This window comes from Centruroides sculpturatus, unplaced genomic scaffold (genome assembly GCF_000671375.1).
Source record: "Centruroides sculpturatus isolate CEXI.00-Female unplaced genomic scaffold, Cexi_2.0 scaffold110, whole genome shotgun sequence".
NCBI classification, from domain to species: Eukaryota; Metazoa; Arthropoda; class Arachnida; order Scorpiones; family Buthidae; genus Centruroides; species Centruroides sculpturatus.
The window spans coordinates 219,151-238,238 of NW_019384339.1; the positions used below are offsets into that span (position 1 = coordinate 219,151).

The following is a 19,088-nucleotide window of genomic DNA, read 5'->3' on the forward strand; positions in this document are numbered from 1 at the left end:
TCCCGACATTCCTTTTGGGAAGTGCCATCGACAGAAAAGTCAAGGTTGAGATCTTCCTCGAGCGGGTCGTTCACCCCTTACCAAAATATTTCCGCACGTGATACCTAAGCGTTATTAATAATTAGCATAAGTTCAATTATTGAACCGAAGGAAATTATTAAATTGATGTCATTATTTTTTATGGATTTATTCGTGTAAATACACGAAAATCTATCTTTTCTTGTGTTGTAGAGGGAGTATATGTTACATTTATGTACTGTAACTAGGAAAGAGTGGCCGATATACACTTGTAAAACGTTGTATTTGAGGGTTTGTATTAATTATAATGAAATATGATTGTGTGAGGTGTGACAGAAAATATCAATGTGCTAGCTTCATTAATTAAAAGATGTCACAACAGTATTAAATAATAAAATGTACTTATCAGTTAACATAGAAACAGGTTTATCTTAATCCTGTTTCTTCTCTCTCTCCTGTCTACTGCTAATCAGATGAGACACTTACATTATTTTTTCTACGGAAAAAACTGGTGTATACACCACACACTGAAGCAGTATTTACTATTTTCTACTTCTGTTTTCATATTTTAACCTATCTATAATAGTTATAATAGGCTGTTAACAATCAGTTGTAGGCTTTGCAGTAGTGAACTGTGTGAGGAAAATGTCAAACATTGTATATTCACACAATTAAACGTATGGTTAAGCCAGTGTCGTTTATAGATAATGTTACTATTAGTAGTTATTGTTAAGAGTAATGGCAATTGTCTAGATGTTGAATACCATATCTGTAATGCAGGAACTAGAAACTATTGTCTTGCCATTATACAATTAAGTTTTGATGCAGCACTATACATTTGAACATGTAAAAATGTAGTTCTGTAGTTAGTAAAAATGCAGATATTTATATGGGTGTTACAATTATGACATATGTTTTCTGCCGGGGAATTTAAAATGGTTATCTTTCTGTTGTTGTGTTTCTCACACTTGCTTTTGAAATCTAAAAATGTCAGAGATGTCAAAAGTTTACCAAAATCCTAAGCATAAACAGTGTATAATGAGAATAAAGCTACGTCCGGGTTGATGCAAAATGATAAATTGGTCTTGCACCAAAGTGTAGATTTCTTAACTCATTAAAGCTAAGGAAAGATCTTGTGGAACAATTTGAAAACTTCTCAAATATTGTATCCCATTGGCAAAAAGAATAAATCTGAATAATGGAAAATTACATTGATTACAAAAGCCACAAGTTTTATGCTTTCGAAATTCAACTTTGAGGAGTTGTATTGTAACAGAAGAATAAAACTTATACTAAATTTTGAAAAAGAGACTCTTAACAAAATTCTGAAAGTGATGTCAATTACAGAAAACTGCACTCTTCTGAGTTATTTGCATTTCTGTTCTCTGAAACGAAACTCGTATCAGTTCAGATCTCAATTTCCACAACTGTGGTTTATGCTTGGAGATACAAAGAAAATGCCCAAGTGCCATTCAAAAGTTGCTTTGCAAAGATGAGGCATTTGCATTTTTGAAGGGACGTTTATTATTGGAAGCTCTGAGCCACAAAGATGCGGTGAAAATTCTGATTCTAATTCTCATATCTCTTCTGAACTTCAAATTCAAAATTCAACTGAGAACAAACTAACAATTTTGTATTGCACAGCAGTCTAGACAAGTCAAAAGTATCTGTCGATCAAGCACCTTTACATCAAACCCATGCATTTTTGTAAGCCATATAATACCTTGTAAATAATTCTATTGTAAGTTTATCCAGTAGCTTCAAAGACATTTTTCAATATCACACAGACATACAAAACTATACTTGTAGTAATTTCAATCAATTTGTAAATTTGAACTATTCTTATTGCTCCTTCAATAAAAGTAAATGAGACAAACCAACAAAATTTCCAGAGCCAAAAGAATAAGCAAAACAAATGCTTCTTCTATAAGAGTTCTTCCAAGATATCTCCGTTGTTGCAACCTAACGATTTTGCACCCAGTGTTTGTATAAGATTTCGATAATGTTATATTTACATCTGGAAGGTTGTTTTGTGGCCCGAAATGTATAGATAGATAGTGCGTGTTATCGTATAATGTTACGGCAAAAGAATTATGACGTACTCCTCATTTCCATGTCAGTTTGACAAGCAAAAAGTTGTCTGTTCTCTCTTAGAGTGCGATTAATTACAATTCTTTCCCCGGGTGTTGTTGTAATTGTTACGAAGAACTTAACACAATTTAATTTATACATTAAATCAATTATTTAATTTATTTATTACTACTAAAACATGCAATTTATGGAAAAACAAAATAAAAATCAATGAAGTTTTATTTTCATAAAATCCCACTTATGACAAGTTCATTAGATAAAAATGATTTAAGCAGAATGCTACAAAGAATGCACCATTTTGTTGTTGTTAATATACACACATTTCTAAAATTATTTTTTTAAAATATTGAGTTAAAACTCAGATTTTTCTTCTAAGTCCTAACGTAAGTATCGTAGAATTCTTCCTACATTTTTACTCGGTTAAGTATCTGAATTTGCCGTAACAAAAAAAAATGATAATTACAGAACTCATCGCAAGAATCACAATTAACTACGAACGACGACTGTACAGAAACTTACAATTATGATAATAATTTAGAGACGAGCGTATGTACATCGATTCGATAATTGAGAACGATTATCGTTTTTTTTTCAAATATAAATTAATGACGACAATAAATAAACTTCACAAATATTCTAATTATATGGCAAATATATAAATTAAAAAAAAAAAAATTTGTACCTCGTTGAATTTATTACACAGTATATCCATACAAAAATATACAACTTTAGCGTAGATGACGTGTGAGAACTGTCTTTGTATTGTCCATTATTACTGAAATTTACTCTCTGGAAAGTGTCACAACTAATGAAACTGTATTCTTTAAAGAACCGAATCAAAAAGTACAAAATTCTATACTAAAATTTAGAGAAGATAACTTACCATCAGATGAATATTTAATATAATATATTACTTTGTATTCTATTACTGAAATTAAATTAAAAAATAAATTCTTCTATACATTAAAGCGTGATAAATTTTCTTTTCCCACGACGATTCGAACCTAAGTACAAATGTGTTCTTACTTTAATAAATTATACGACGTCAAATCAAATTTTGGTGAGATTTCTTGCCTGCCGCTTGCTCGGTGAATAAATTTGCCACGTAGAATATATAAAAAGGCAATGTTTGGTGAAATTATGTTACACTCAGCATTCCTGAGAATTGTAGTGACGGTAATGTAGAAGGTTCTTTTGTAGAAGAATTCTTATCGTCTCGCAGATAATCACTTAGCAAATTAAAGTTCTTTTAAGGTATATTTCTCTTAAAAGAACTTGTAAAAGATTGCATAAACTGTTGGAAGTAACTTCCTTAAAGTTGTAAAGAGTTTTCTACACAAACTGTAGATAAATTTCATTTGCCTTCGATTATGTGCCTATTAAAATAAAAAATACAATTAATTAATAAAAAAGCATATATAGATATATTACACAGAATATTTCTAGAATTATAAGTCTTCTATATAATTTTTCACCTTCAACTTTTACGATACAGGGTCTGAAACCGTAGTAGTTATGCCGATCTTTGTTTATTCTTTCACGGGTAAAGCATGGTGCTGAGTAAAAAGAAACAAATTTGAGATTTTGACAGCGGAAACTCACAGTTAGTGAGGAGTTGCCAGAGTTTACGGGCTGTATACAAACATCAAGAAGTCGGGACGTAGCCTGTTAAACTCTTTATCTTCTCGCCAAGTGTTGAACACCATCATCAAAGTAACCTCAATTTGTTCCTCCTTACTCGACACCATGCTTAACCTGTAAAAGAATAAACAAAGATCAATGTAACTCCCACAATTCAGGACTTAAGGGACAACCTGTATAAACAGAATTTCCAACATGCTGCTTTTAAACCATATATACTTGTTCTGAACGATTATACAGTAGTACTGTATACTCATTATTTATTCATTAAGAAAATTAAACTTTAGTCCCTCAAAAAATGAACCACAAGTAAAGAAAATTCTTACCAGACCCTCTCTGTTTTCTTTATGAGTATGAAGAAGTGTTAATATTTCTCTCTACAAAGTTATATATATAGCAAACTTTGAAATATTCCATATATAGAATTAATAAATTTTAATCTTAATTATAGTTATATTAAGATAATAAACTGTAAATTGCTATTTTTATTAATAATAAAAATCAAGATTCAATTAATATTTCGTTTATTTTCTGAAATTGTGCCAAAGCAACTGCATAAATCATTGCATGGATAATGATGTATTCTTATTGTGTAGGTTCCAAAAGGTGACCGTCTTAAAGCAAACGGCATTGCAAATTTCACAATATCTGTGGATTACGAATTGTTATTTACCCATTCACATTCTTATATACTTTATTTACATTTGTAATACTTTCAATTTAGCTATTTGTTATTTTTCATTTAAACATAAAACATTCCATAATTTTGTGTTTAAATGTTAAATCAAGGCATTTCATGTGACATTCCATTTAGTTTATTCTGAAGTTAGAACCCAAAGATGGCCAATAAAAGCAACCATCTTTAGGCTCTAATGTTAAGGTCTATTGTCAGAGTCTAATCTTCAGGTTCTAGCAGAGTATTTTAATGGAACAAACATTTTTGTCTCATTAAAACACTCTGCCAATTAAAATGTTCTTGGATTGAAATATTGACCAAATCCAGCTTGTTCACTTGTAATAATTTCTGATTAATCTAAGCTAATGTGATTACATTCAATATTAATCATTTGGATAAGACAGTATGCATTTTTATTTCAATATGACATGTTATCTCTTTAGTTTCACAGTGAACAGGTTTAAAATGATTTCAAATTTATGAGAGTGCATGCTATCCCATCGAAATGAATAAATCCCAAGACGTCGACCATTAAATCATGCCAGCGGGTACCATCTCGTAGTTTTTCCTGTTATTTTAGCATGCGCTCTTGTGAAGATAATAAAAATTAGTACAAATTGTGAATGTTGGCATTATATTTTATAAAGGCTTTTATAGCTTTTCTTTTATCCTTGCAAAATCAATAATACTATGTAAAAAAAGACTCTTCAAAGGAATATCAAACTGCTGGATCTTTGCAGGAGGAAATTTGGCAGTTATGATTGCTCACACTCTCTTTTTAAATGAATGTAATGTGAAATACATAAAGTGGATATTTAACACAAACAAAACCAGCCACCTACTATTATGGAATGACAAGGGTCAACGAGCTTCTTCTGGAATCTCGAGGATGCACAAGATTCCAATTTGAGACAACAAATGGTAACAACAGTTGGATCTTTTAATGCCCACTTAAGGAAATATGAATAGAATGTAAGAAAAGACATCCAAGCTATATGAGTCAACACACACATAACCAAGATAATCCGACCAAATAGAAATCCAGAAGAAGTAAATATCTTAGAACAACTGGAAATATATTTGTCTTCGAAAACAATGGATACATAAACTTTAATAATAAAGTCAGTATGTGAGATTCCAGGTTTATAGTTAATGCAAAACAAAGTCATAGACTAGTTAATATCAGGATAGCTTATAGAATGCTTCATTGAATCTATCTGTTTAAACTATAATACATTTATTTTTACAAGTACTTATTTATTTTATATTTAATTAATTCATTAGCTAGGCCAGAAATTTAAAATGTTCTGCTTGTAGTACATTGCAACTTTCAAATGGATTTTAAGCGTATAATATGTTCTACCAAAAGCTGTCAAGCAGTTTTGTAATTCAAATCTACAGTATGTAGATTGAAGATGGCCTTTAAATGAGGTTGAAAATATTTGTGATTAATTTAATATGCTTTTCCTGTCAGAATTTTATGGTTTAGTATGCTAGGGACTTTATTTAAATGATTGAGTAAACAGATACCCAAGCAAAATAAAGTCCTAATTGATCGTCTTTTATTCATAAGATGACTTCTTGTGTATGAGAAAGCATCAAAAAAGTGAATGCATTAAATTTAGATAATATACTGCATTTCCGAAACAAATTTTGAAAACTGTTTTCCATTACTTCTTATGGAGAAACGTCTAACTCATTTCAGTCTATGTGAATAACCAATTTTCCCAAATTACACTAAAACACTTATTTGTCTACAAATCCAGGATTTTAACATATTAAATATTAAACATTTCAATTACTTTACTAATAAATATTTAAAATCTCAAGAGATTACTAAATGCCATGATGTAAGCAATAATACAACAAAGAAGTTTATACAGTATTCCCTATTAAGAAACGTATATAAACTGCATTTTCTTTAATATGCAGTAGGGAGTAAGTTCTATGAATGTATTGAAATTTTATATATATAAATATCGCCAAAGTCCACAACTATGCTAGAACACGAACACAATCCTTTTAAAATAAATGAAAACTAATGCTAAAAATGAAGTCATTCCTTGCTTCCAATATTTAATAATAGTTACTTGATAATTTCAAGTAACTATTAGTAAATGTTGGAAGCAAGGAATGACTTCATTGATAAAGATGTAAAATATAATTTAAATTGTATGTGTGTGGGAGAGAATTTATTAGGTAAGCATCAAATGTCTTGCTAGAAAAGAATTTGGTCTAGGCCAGAGAATCTGTGGCTCTTTTAATGCATAATTGCAGTTCTTTTTAAGTTAGTAAATAATATACACATAATAAAATAAAATTTTAAATTTAAGTAAAAGAAAAAGATAACTCGTAAACTTCACTAATATTTTAAAAAGACTTTTTTATTTCATTAATCACTTATCACTTCACTATCACAGTAAGAACAAAACTTAATTGAATATTGCCTTGAGAAAAACATGTTAAACCTTAAGCATCATCTGCTAAAGCACTAAATTCTACCTAGCAAAGGTAGAATTTAGTGCTTTAGCAGATGACGCTTAAGGTGTGGTGTCATATTGTAATATTTCGTGAGCATCTTTGGGCGGTTTCATCCATGGCCCTCATGATTTCATCTAAAAATACAACCCTGTGGAGACATCTTGCAAATGCAAGGCAAATTTAAAATCGGAAATATGAACCGTCACGAACACTCCAATGCAGTTTCTCCCGCCCGATATAATTTACAAATGGCGACACGAACAATCCTATCCTCTTGGCGTACGGCAGTTTTATACTGTTTTTATTTACTTGTCTTTAGTTCATTAAATATTATAGTGTGCAAAAGAAAAATATTGAATAAAAGTTAATTGAGGGTAATATTTAATACGGCCAGAAAAGAGTAAAGTAGAAGAAGAAAATCGAGAATTTAGAAGTGAACGGACTAAAATGAACTTAAGTAAAGGTACATTTTCAAATTGGATAAAATTGAGTAACAATACAACTGCTAGTTTTGTTGTTGCACTAGAAATAGCAAAACGTGAAAAGTCATTTGCAGATGGTGAATTTGCAAAAGATTGTTTTATTAAAATGTCCGAATATCTTTTTTTGTGATTTTACAAATAAAACAGAAATACAGTAGAGCGTCGATTTTCCGAAAGTCAATCATCCGAAAGAATTCCAGTCAGCAAATTTAAATTTTCACCAGTGCTGTGGCGCTTCAATCTTTGGCTATGTCTTGGGCTACTCAAATATTTTACGTTTTTGATACTAAATTAACATCTGAAGTATAATTTTTTATTGTTTTTATATTTTTCAATATATTTATTTTGTTTGTACAAAATAAAAAAATAATTTTTAACGATACAATAGTCTTTGTTAGGCTTAACATCGACGAAAATTCAACGCAAAGCAACACGCAACGGAGAAACATTTCAACATCGAATAGGTTAAACTGTTTTTTTGTGCATAAATCGGTTATCCGAAATATCAGTTATACGAACAACCCCAGTCCCCAATTGATTCGGAAAATCGACGCTCTACTGTAATTGCTAAAATAAAAGACACGTCATTGTCTGCTAAGACTGTAAGAGACAGAACTGTTCGTATGACAGATGTAACTAGTTGGCAGATTACGGATTTAAGTTAAACACCAGTATTTTCTATTGCCTGTGATGAATCTTGCAATGCGAATGATATCGCACAGGTTGTACTTATTTGTAGATGCGTTAACTCAAGACCTTGGGAAGAGTTACTTGATATACTGCCACTTACAGAACAAACTCGAGGCAAGGACATAGAATCTGTGGTTACCAATTGTTTGAAAAGTAAAAATATCGATATTAATAAAATAGCATCAATTGTAACCGATGGAGCATCAAGTACAAAAAGTGAAAAGAAAGGTTTTGTTTCTATGTTTAAAAAACAAATTTTGCACGACGTTTTTTCTTTTCACTGCATAGTCCATCAAGAAGCACTTTGTTCGCAAACTTTATCAAAGGAAATAACATTAGTTATGGAACTGATTATACAAATTGTGAACAAAATAATAGCAAGACCACTATATCATCGGCAATTTTATGAACTTTTTAACAAAGTCAATAGCCAATATTCTGATCTTTTTTTTTTTACACAATAAAGTAAGGTGGCTTTCCAGAGGATCAGTGTTAATGCAATTTGCTGCTTGCATTGAAGAAGTAAGATTATTTTTAAACCAGAAAGATCTTCAATACATAAAGCTCAATAATCACAATTGGTTACAAAACTTTTATTTTATGTTGGACACAACCTCACATTTAAACACACTAAACAAGATACTGTGGGGGAAGGAAAATACATCTATTTTGCTTTAGAAGTACTTGCTTTTGAACAAAAGTTACATTTACCGCAGACTTAGAGAAAGGTACGTTATATTTTCCTGCGTTTAAGAAATATCAACAGTATCAATTTTTAATAGAATTAACATATTTCGCACAATTAGTGATAAATACAAAATCAAAATTTGGTCAGAGATTTAAAGAGTTTAGAAAGGAAAAGGCAACCTTATAGTTTTTATTGAGACTGCTCGAAATCAATTCTACCAATTTGAATTTTTCACCTTATAGTGATATTGATCGAGCAGTTTTTCAACTGGAACTAGCAATTTAAAAAAAATCAAAGAAATGTGGAATTCAAAATTTGTAAATCTTAAAACGGAATTAGAAAATTTAGAGACAAAAATATACTTTTGCAGAACAACATAAATGTTCCAAGATAGAAAATCTTAAAAGGTAAGATCAAGTTGTTTTTGATGCTTGAAATGGTTTTCCCGATACTTATATTCAATTAAAAACTTATACTTTTGGACTTCTGTCGATTTTCAGATTGACATATTTTTGGAAACATAACAGACATTTTTGAATGTGAATTTTATTAAAAATAAATTAAGAAATCAGCCAAACACCATGAGTCTGCCGTCTTGTTTGAAAATGAAAGTAACCTCATATTTACCAATTCTGACAAACTTTCTCGAGAAATTCAGCAGCAAAAATCTCATTAGAAACTATATATTTTTCTTTATTTTTTTATGAAGTATATATTTTAATTTTATTGTTCATACAAGTTAAATATATTATAAAATATTTGAAATTTCAGCTTACTGTTTGACCAAAGAAAAATGTTAATTTATATGTAAGAATGATTAAAATCACTTATTTTTTACTTTAATAATTATATTTTATAACTGTAAGTATGACTATTGTAACATTGATAATAAATAATTGAATTGCAGTATATTTTATTACAGCACCTTTAAGTAAAGCACAAATAACATAACAACAAAAGCATAAACTCATTTTAACAAAAGAAAAAAACCATGTTTTAGGCTCAATTTTCAAAAATGTATATTTCATAATTCAAGTTGATGACTTGCGGCTCAGTAAGTATTATTTTGGTAAATATAATTCTAAAAATGGTTCTCTACGAAAAAAGGTTGCCGACCTCTGGTCTAGGCTTATTAAAATTTCTATCAAATCCTTTTTACAGCTAATTTAACCAAGTTGAATGTTTTTCCAAATGCAAAATTACAGGACATGTCTAGATGTCCTACAATGTTATATCTTCCCTTATAAATAGTGGATTTTGTAGGAATTTGAAAGCGTTTGTGTGTCAATGCACCCTCCCAATCTGTAACTAAGATTCTAAGCAAGACGGGAAAAAATTCTTCAAAGTTAAGAGCTAGAAGGGGAACACATTGACTACCATGAGTGTTTTTGCATAAACATGTCCTGGGCAACATTTTGATTATGCAATGTTTATTTGCTGTTTTAAATTTTTATATTTATTTTTATGTATAATAGATAGTTTTGCATTCATATTTAATATTTAACAAAAAAATATCTGCGAATTATCTCGTAGCGAGCATGTGAAGTGACTTCTCTTTCACAGATATTGACTAGAGATAATTCAAGTAATATAAATATATATAATTTTTTTATTTTTTGATGTTTTTCAATATCTTTTCAATAAACTTTTCCATTCATGACATTGTATTAATTTGTCATTCATATTCCAAGCACAAATTATCCACTTTGGTACTATATTTACTATTATAATATTTGTATCTGGCAATCAAAACAGAAAACTCATATCATATTTTTGACTTCCTTATAGTTTATTCTGTAATGCCCAATTTATGTACTGTATTGTTTTTATTCCTAGTGCCCATTAATCAATTATAATAACTACTTACTATCTAATAGTCATATCTGGCAAAACACGACAGACAACATTATAAGAGTTATCTCTTAAATGGCAACTGTTGTTCAATTGCCAACTATAAGATGATTTGTAGTCGGCAGTCAATGTGTTAAAGGTGTGTTTCTTAATAATTGTATTATTATTGTTTATTAATTTAACTAAATTTGATTTGAAAAATCAAATTTATATATATAATTATTTTGCAATAATTAAACTAAATTTTAACTGTATCAATTAAATAATAATTTAATTCCTAAATTAGTACTTTACAGATCATTTCACTATATATACAATGTTCTAAAATTTAAAATAATACTCACCTAATTTAGGACCTCTACATATCATCATCAAATGAAATTTATTTACAATTCTTTAAACTGAATTAACTCAATTTAGCAAATGATATACGATTCGTTATTTTGGTATGAAATTTCAAAAGAAAACCATTTCGTCATTTGTCACAATTATATTGGCACAATTTCTTTGCGAACTTATTATATATGATATAAATTATCATCCGATTTAATTAAATTTTTGTTCAAAGGATAGCAGTATCACAATATCTTATCATTGATTTTTTTTCCTATGCTTTTACATAAGACATATATATTTTTATGTAATTAAAAGATGATTAATTCCAAAGAGATTCGATAATATAAATACACACTATTAAATATCAGCATTGCACAGTCCCTAGTTGACTGCAACTTCACCAACGAGTTTCTTTTAACTAGCATCATTGAGTATTTTTCTCGAAATGAATGTTAGAATACTTTCCTCGTAATATGAAATTCCAATGATGAGTAGATAACCAAACTTTCGGATCTAATCGTATTTCACTTTTCAAAAACTATTTCTTCGTAGTTTTCAATGATTTTAATTGAGCTTAAAATTTATTTTTATATATAGTTTATATAAAAAGTTTGTCAAACCCCATCACAGCCATTTTATATTTTTGGAATGTGGACAGTTAATGGCATAAATCAAAATAGAGATATCGTCTTTTTAGTTTAACTGTGACGAGACAGACGATGGAGTCTTTGGTAATTACCGTTTTTCTTCTTTATTTTTATTCATAGCTGTTTGAATGAATAACTGATATATAATCAGTATCTCGCATCAGACTGTACTGGGTTTGACTTGATACCTACAAATACAAATAAATTAATTAGATCATTACATTATGAAGAGTATTAAAGAATATTTTCAAATAAGTATATGAGATAAAAATTACATAAAGTGATATTTAAAACAAAAGTCATTACAGTGAAAATGCAAATATCTTGATGGCTCGGGGATCTTTCAAATAATCAAAAAATTCATTTGTTTTTGTATTTTGAGTACATTAAACATAGTGCATTTAAAGCTTTAGGAACAATAAATATAGTAACATAATTGTTGTATTTGAAATAAATTAATTTACTCAAAATCTAATGTAGTTTTATATATATGACCTAGTAATTTCTAGTTACATGAAGAGCTTGGTCTCTGTGTATTATACTCTATGCTACACATTCCCTTTTTTTTTTTAAAACCGTTTTGGATACTCTAAAGTTTCAGGTAATTGAGTTTCTATTGATTTACATACTGACAATTCAATAAATAAAAAAATGGTACCAAAATTGTTTATTTTAGGTCTCATTTCGGAAGATGAGAAATGTTTATCTGGATTTTGCACAGAATTACAACTTGCTATAAATTACAGTATACAGTAGAGCCTCGATTATCTGACCCCCGATTAACCAACACCTCGGTTAACCGACCGTCCTAGTCGGCAAATTTCAAATGTCCGCTAGTGATGTGGCACTANGCTGATTTGTCGGGAGATCGTCGCGCCCTCTTAATTAACTTTATTGTCACGTTACTGATGTAAGAAATGACGTAAGAATACGGTTAGCCATTTTGTTTTTTTAAGCACGTTTTCTTGGTAAATTTTAGAAGAATTTTTGAAAAAGTATTCCTAACTAGCAGCCTCCTCGGACCTCCTATTGAGAGCGACCCGAGGCGCGGGAGGGTTCCTTAATTTTTAGTCAAAAAATGACGTTTTATCACCGGAATCTCTTCCTAGATCCGGTCCACAGGGATTCGTGGATTCTTTACACTAGAATCTCGTGTTATTTCTTTAGTTTCCTTCTATTATTGTCACTGGTTACGATTGCTTACAGGCATTATCACAAGGTGGAATAGTTCGGTTCGTATTTTACTTAACACAACGTATTATTATTGTCTGTGTGCGAAACCTCTAACCCTGGTACGTAGCACGAATGGCACTGTCTTGTGTCAAACGTTAAATCGAATCATCCGATCGAGAAAACTTCGATTTAACGTTGTTTATCATGGAAGAAACGAAGATATTTCTTTGGTTGTTAGGACGAAAGATCTCCAGGAAATGATTTCTTTTATTGTTTTTCTTTTTATGGTAAACCACCTGCAAGGACAACAATGGGATATTCCACAAGGATTCTTAAATGGAGAAAGGAAATGTGAGAAATAAAGGAGCGGCGAAGGACTTGGAAATAAAGTGGAAAAAATCCTAAAGCGATTTAAAAAATAAATAAATAAATAAATAAATTTGAGAAAGGGTTTTAAAGGGCGAAAGTTATTTTGCAAGGTTACGTTTTGATTTTCACGTGAGGTCCATTTTTCCGGTAGAAGTGGAATGTGACGTTTAAGCGCGCGATAGAAAGGCTCGTCGAATGAGCCTTTTTTCATGTGTTATTCGGTGGCATTTTCGATGGATATTCACAAAAAAAGGTAAGAAGCCCTATACCGATAGTTAGAGTTACATACTGTACACGTTTCGGGCAGAGCGTTGTGGATAATAAATTCGACGATTACGCTTTTGCTGTTTTTCCGTTTTCTTCTGTTTTTTTAGATCTTAATTAACCATGCCCTTTTTAAAAATAGAAATCCCCGAAATATAATCTCTTATCGCGAAATATCGATCGCGAGACTGCTTGAGTCGCGTGCGATAGTGTCGATGGAATAATGCCCTCTCGTTAAGATAAACAACCTGGAAGTAGTTTGTACGTTAGTACCAACAACCTCTCGCTCTTGATTAATTATTTTCTCTCACTCGGATCATAATCATATCGCTCTTGANATTTTTTCATACTTTTCGGTTATCCGACTTTTCAATTATCCGACCAACCCCAGTCCCCAATTGAGTCGGATAATCGAGGCTCTACTGTATATGAAACTAACTTATGACAATGTATAATATATCAGTGATTGTATACTATTTATATACTATACAGAGTGTAGAGAAAAACATTTGCATAGCTACTACCCCCGTACACTTGAATTTAGCTAATATATAGCAGAAGCAAGATATAGAAAAAGAGCAAGTGGTAATCCAGAATAATCTATTCAATTGATATTAGAATTGTAAAGTCTGAAATTTTAACAAAGTAAGATGTAAACTTTAGTAGTATACAATATAATGTTTTAACTATTTTCTTTAAGAGAAATTAATTAATAAAAGTGTTTTTGTGATGCAGCAATATTTTAAAGATTCATGTAGAAACAAACCTTATAAATCTCTAAAGCAGGGGTGTCCAACCCGTGGCCCGCATGCGGCCCAAGGCAAGTTCCAATGCTGCCCAATAAACGTGTAAAGGAAACCGACAAATGTTTTAATTTTATTATTATTTATTTATTTTTCTACTAGAAAATAGGAGACGTTAGAAAAATTCATGTGTCATTATTGTCCAGTCACGTTCTTTAATGAATTGTTAAGCGTGTTGAGCAATATAAACCCATATATAACTCTTAACAGTATAATTTAAGACGAATATTTTTACAAATTTAACACTCGTTGAACACGTTTCGAGTGTTTAAAACACGTTTCGAGTGTTTAAAACACTCGAAACGTGTTAAATTTGGCGTATTATTTTCTAATCTAGCACACGAAAACGCCCGTGTATGCAAATTAGCCATGGCATTTGTAGAGAGAGTGATTCTTGCAACACTCGATCAAAATGACAAAGCGGAGATAAATGATCATGGAAAAGTCAATTTTCATGACATAACATTAAAACATTGGCGCAAAAACGAGAAAAAAAAAAAGCATTTTAAATGGTGAATGTTTTCATTCCTCGTCACGTTTTCGCTCTTCCGATCGTCTTCCATTAAAAATTTTTTCATGGCATTCGACGTTCTCGCTAACCGAATTGAATTTTTATTATCCTAAAATAATATTCAATTAAATTTGAATTTTTATCAGATAAATTATTCATCGAAAGTGATTATTTTTAAGTATATAACGTAGCTGCGGATAGACAAACTGACTGGCAGACTAGAGGTCGAATCGTATGAGAATACACGCGATTACCCCTTTAGTATCCCCTCTTTACGGGACTTTAGAATATAGATTAAACACGGGTAGAAGTCAAATTCGGTTTCGTGTACGAAGAAACACAAGAAAACACCTAAAATACACGAATTTTTCTGTGTAGAAATAACGTCATATCGTACATACTTCCTGACAGTTAACCTGGTAGGAAGTGTGTCAGACAGGGCTTGACTAAATCCTAGAATGATAGAAACTTCCTTAGAAATGGAAATTAACTCTTGGCACGTGTTATACAAAGGGCAAAAAGGTCACGAAATTAAGAGACTCGATCCTTTCACTCCCCCCCTTTTTTTTTTTTTAATCTTACCTGACCTCGTTCGAGGCTTGCCTCTCGTGATTCGGGGATGTGACATGCCCCCCCAATAGTATTCAAGTTAGAATTCGTCCTTTCCTCGTAATATGTTTGCTATTTATTTTATAAAATGTCAAAGTTGAGAGGAAAACGTTGCGTATTTATGTAAATATTCTATTCAGATTTCCCCGTTCCAACGTTTCTAAGCTTATAAAAAAAAAAGGGGGAAAATTATTGGAGTTATATAAAACTTATAAATTTAATAGAAATGATTATAAGTGCAGAAAACTCCTTCAAAAATTTGACACTAGGTGAAAAATGGCGCTCTATCCGACAGATCCGCGTAATAGATTATAGAAATCGATCGATTGATATGTGAAATGTCATGTTTTGATCATTATAAACGAGAAAACGTCGTAAAATATCCACAAATTTGGTACTAATTTGCGTTACAAACATTAAATACGTATTTGTTGTACTAAGAGGGCCTTTCTCGGACCTAGTAGAACTCACGATAGGACCGAAAAAGGCCCTATTAGTGGCTTACTCTAGTGTATGACATATTTGATACCCNAAAGATGGCCAATAAAAGCAACCATCTTTAGGCTCTAATGTTAAGGTCTATTGTCAGAGTCGAATCTTCAGGTTCTAGCAGAGTATTTTAATGGAACAAACATTTTTGTCTCATTAAAACACTCTGCCAATTAAAATGTTCTTGGATTGAAATATTGACCAAATCCAGCTTGTTCACTTGTAATAATTTCTGATTAATCTAAGCTAATGTGATTACATTCAATATTAATCATTTGGATAAGACAGTATGCATTTTTATTTCAATATGACATGTTATCTCTTTAGTTTCACAGTGAACAGGTTTAAAATGATTTCAAATTTATGAGAGTGCATGCTATCCCATCGAAATGAATAAATCCCAAGACGTCGACCATTAAATCATGCCAGCGGGTACCATCTCGTAGTTTTTCCTGTTATTTTAGCATGCGCTCTTGTGAAGATAATAAAAATTAGTACAAATTGTGAATGTTGGCATTATATTTTATAAAGGCTTTTATAGCTTTTCTTTTATCCTTGCAAAATCAATAATACTATGTAAAAAAAGACTCTTCAAAGGAATATCAAACTGCTGGATCTTTGCAGGAGGAAATTTGGCAGTTATGATTGCTCACACTCTCTTTTTAAATGAATGTAATGTGAAATACATAAAGTGGATATTTAACACAAACAAAACCAGCCACCTACTATTATGGAATGACAAGGGTCAACGAGCTTCTTCTGGAATCTCGAGGATGCACAAGATTCCAATTTGAGACAACAAATGGTAACAACACTTGGATCTTTTAATGCCCACTTAAGGAAATATGAATAGAATGTAAGAAAAGACATCCAAGCTATATGAGTCAACACACACATAACCAAGATAATCCGACCAAATAGAAATCCAGAAGAAGTAAATATCTTAGAACAACTGGAAATATATTTGTCTTCGAAAACAATGGATACATAAACTTTAATAATAAAGTCAGTATGTGAGATTCCAGGTTTATAGTTAATGCAAAACAAAGTCATAGACTAGTTAATATCAGGATAGCTTATAGAATGCTTCATTGAATCTATCTGTTTAAACTATAATACATTTATTTTTACAAGTACTTATTTATTTTATATTTAATTAATTCATTAGCTAGGCCAGAAATTTAAAATGTTCTGCTTGTAGTACATTGCAACTTTCAAATGGATTTTAAGCGTATAATATGTTCTACCAAAAGCTGTCAAGCAGTTTTGTAATTCAAATCTACAGTATGTAGATTGAAGATGGCCTTTAAATGAGGTTGAAAATATTTGTGATTAATTTAATATGCTTTTCCTGTCAGAATTTTATGGTTTAGTATGCTAGGGACTTTATTTAAATGATTGAGTAAACAGATACCCAAGCAAAATAAAGTCCTAATTGATCGTCTTTTATTCATAAGATGACTTCTTGTGTATGAGAAAGCATCAAAAAAGTGAATGCATTAAATTTAGATAATATACTGCATTTCCGAAACAAATTTTGAAAACTGTTTTCCATTACTTCTTATGGAGAAACGTCTAACTCATTTCAGTCTATGTGAATAACCAATTTTCCCAAATTACACTAAAACACTTATTTGTCTACAAATCCAGGATTTTAACATATTAAATATTAAACATTTCAATTACTTTACTAATAAATATTTAAAATCTCAAGAGATTACTAAATGCCATGATGTAAGCAATAATACAACAAAGAAGTTTATACAGTATTCCCTATTAAGAAACGTATATAAACTGCATTTTCTTTAATATGCAGTAGGGAGTAAGTTCTATGAATGTATTGAAATTTTATATATATAAATATCGCCAAAGTCCACAACTATGCTAGAACACGAACACAATCCTTTTAAAATAAATGAAAACTAATGCTAAAAATGAAGTCATTCCTTGCTTCCAATATTTAATAATAGTTACTTGATAATTTCAAGTAACTATTAGTAAATGTTGGAAGCAAGGAATGACTTCATTGATAAAGATGTAAAATATAATTTAAATTGTATGTGTGTGGGAGAGAATTTATTAGGTAAGCATCAAATGTCTTGCTAGAAAAGAATTTGGTCTAGGCCAGAGAATCTATGGCTCTTTTAATGCATAATTGCAGTTCTTTTTAAGTTAGTAAATAATATACACATAATAAAATAAAATTTTAAATTTAAGTAAAAGAAAAAGATAACTCGTAAACTTCACTAATATTTTAAAAAGACTTTTTTATTTCATTAATCACTTATCACTTCACTATCACAGTAAGAACAAAACTTAATTGAATATTGCCTTGAGAAAAACATGTTAAACCTTAAGCATCATCTGCTAAAGCACTAAATTCTACCTAGCAAAGGTAGAATTTAGTGCTTTAGCAGATGACGCTTAAGGTGTGGTGTCATATTGTAATATTTCGTGAGCATCTTTGGGCGGTTTCATCCATGGCCCTCATGATTTCATCTAAAAATACAACCTGTGGAGACATCTTGCAAATGCAAGGCAAATTTAAAATCGGAAATACGAACCGCCACGAACACTAAAATGCAGTTTCTCCCGCCCAATATAATTTACAAATGGCGACACGAACAATCGTGTCCTCTTGGCGTACGGCAGTTTTATACTGTTTTTATTTACTTGTCTTTAGTTCATTAAATATTATAGTGTGCAAAAGAAAAATATCAAATAAAAGTTAATTGAGGGTAATATTTAATACGGCCAGAAAAGAGTAAAGTAGAAGAAGAAAATCAAGAATTTAGAAGTAAACGGACTAAAATGAACTTAAGTAAAGGTACATTTTCAAATTGGATAAAATTGAGTAACAATACAACTGCTAGTTTTGTTGTCGCACTAGAAATAGCAAAACGTGAAAAGTCATTTGCAGATGGTGAATTTGCAAAAGATTGTTTTATTAAAATGTCCGAATATCTTTTTTTGTGATTTTACAAATAAAACAGAAATACAGTAGAGCGTCGATTTTCCGAAAGTCAATCATCCGAAAGAATTCCAGTCAGCAAATTTAAATTTTCACCAGTGCTGTGGCGCTTCAATCTTTGGCTATGTCTTGGGCTACTCAAATATTTTACGTTTTTGATACTAAATTAACAGCTGAAGTATAATTTTTTATTGTTTTTATATTTTTCAATATATTTATTTTGTTTGTACAAAATAAAAAAATAATTTTTAACGATACAATAGTCTTTGTTAGGCTTAACATCGACGAAAATTCAACG

The 19,088-nt window shown here is 30.5% G+C and overlaps 1 protein-coding gene across 2 annotated transcripts in view; it reads right to left on the reverse strand.

The window, feature by feature from the left end:
- Positions 1–1,347: 1,347 nt before the first annotated feature.
- LOC111633253 (F-box/SPRY domain-containing protein 1-like) overlaps positions 1,348–19,088 on the reverse strand; it is a 27,689-nt gene continuing 9,948 nt past the window's right edge. Inside the window, exons 3-4 of one of the 2 annotated variants that reach the window (XM_023377800.1) lie at positions 11,310–11,789; positions 1,348–3,485 (exon numbers count right to left, since the gene is read on the reverse strand). The gene's annotated coding sequence lies outside the window, so the exon portion shown is untranslated. Of the gene's footprint in view, positions 3,486–10,962; positions 11,790–19,088 lie in introns of both variants that reach the window. The other variant, XM_023377794.1, reaches the window with a different exon arrangement.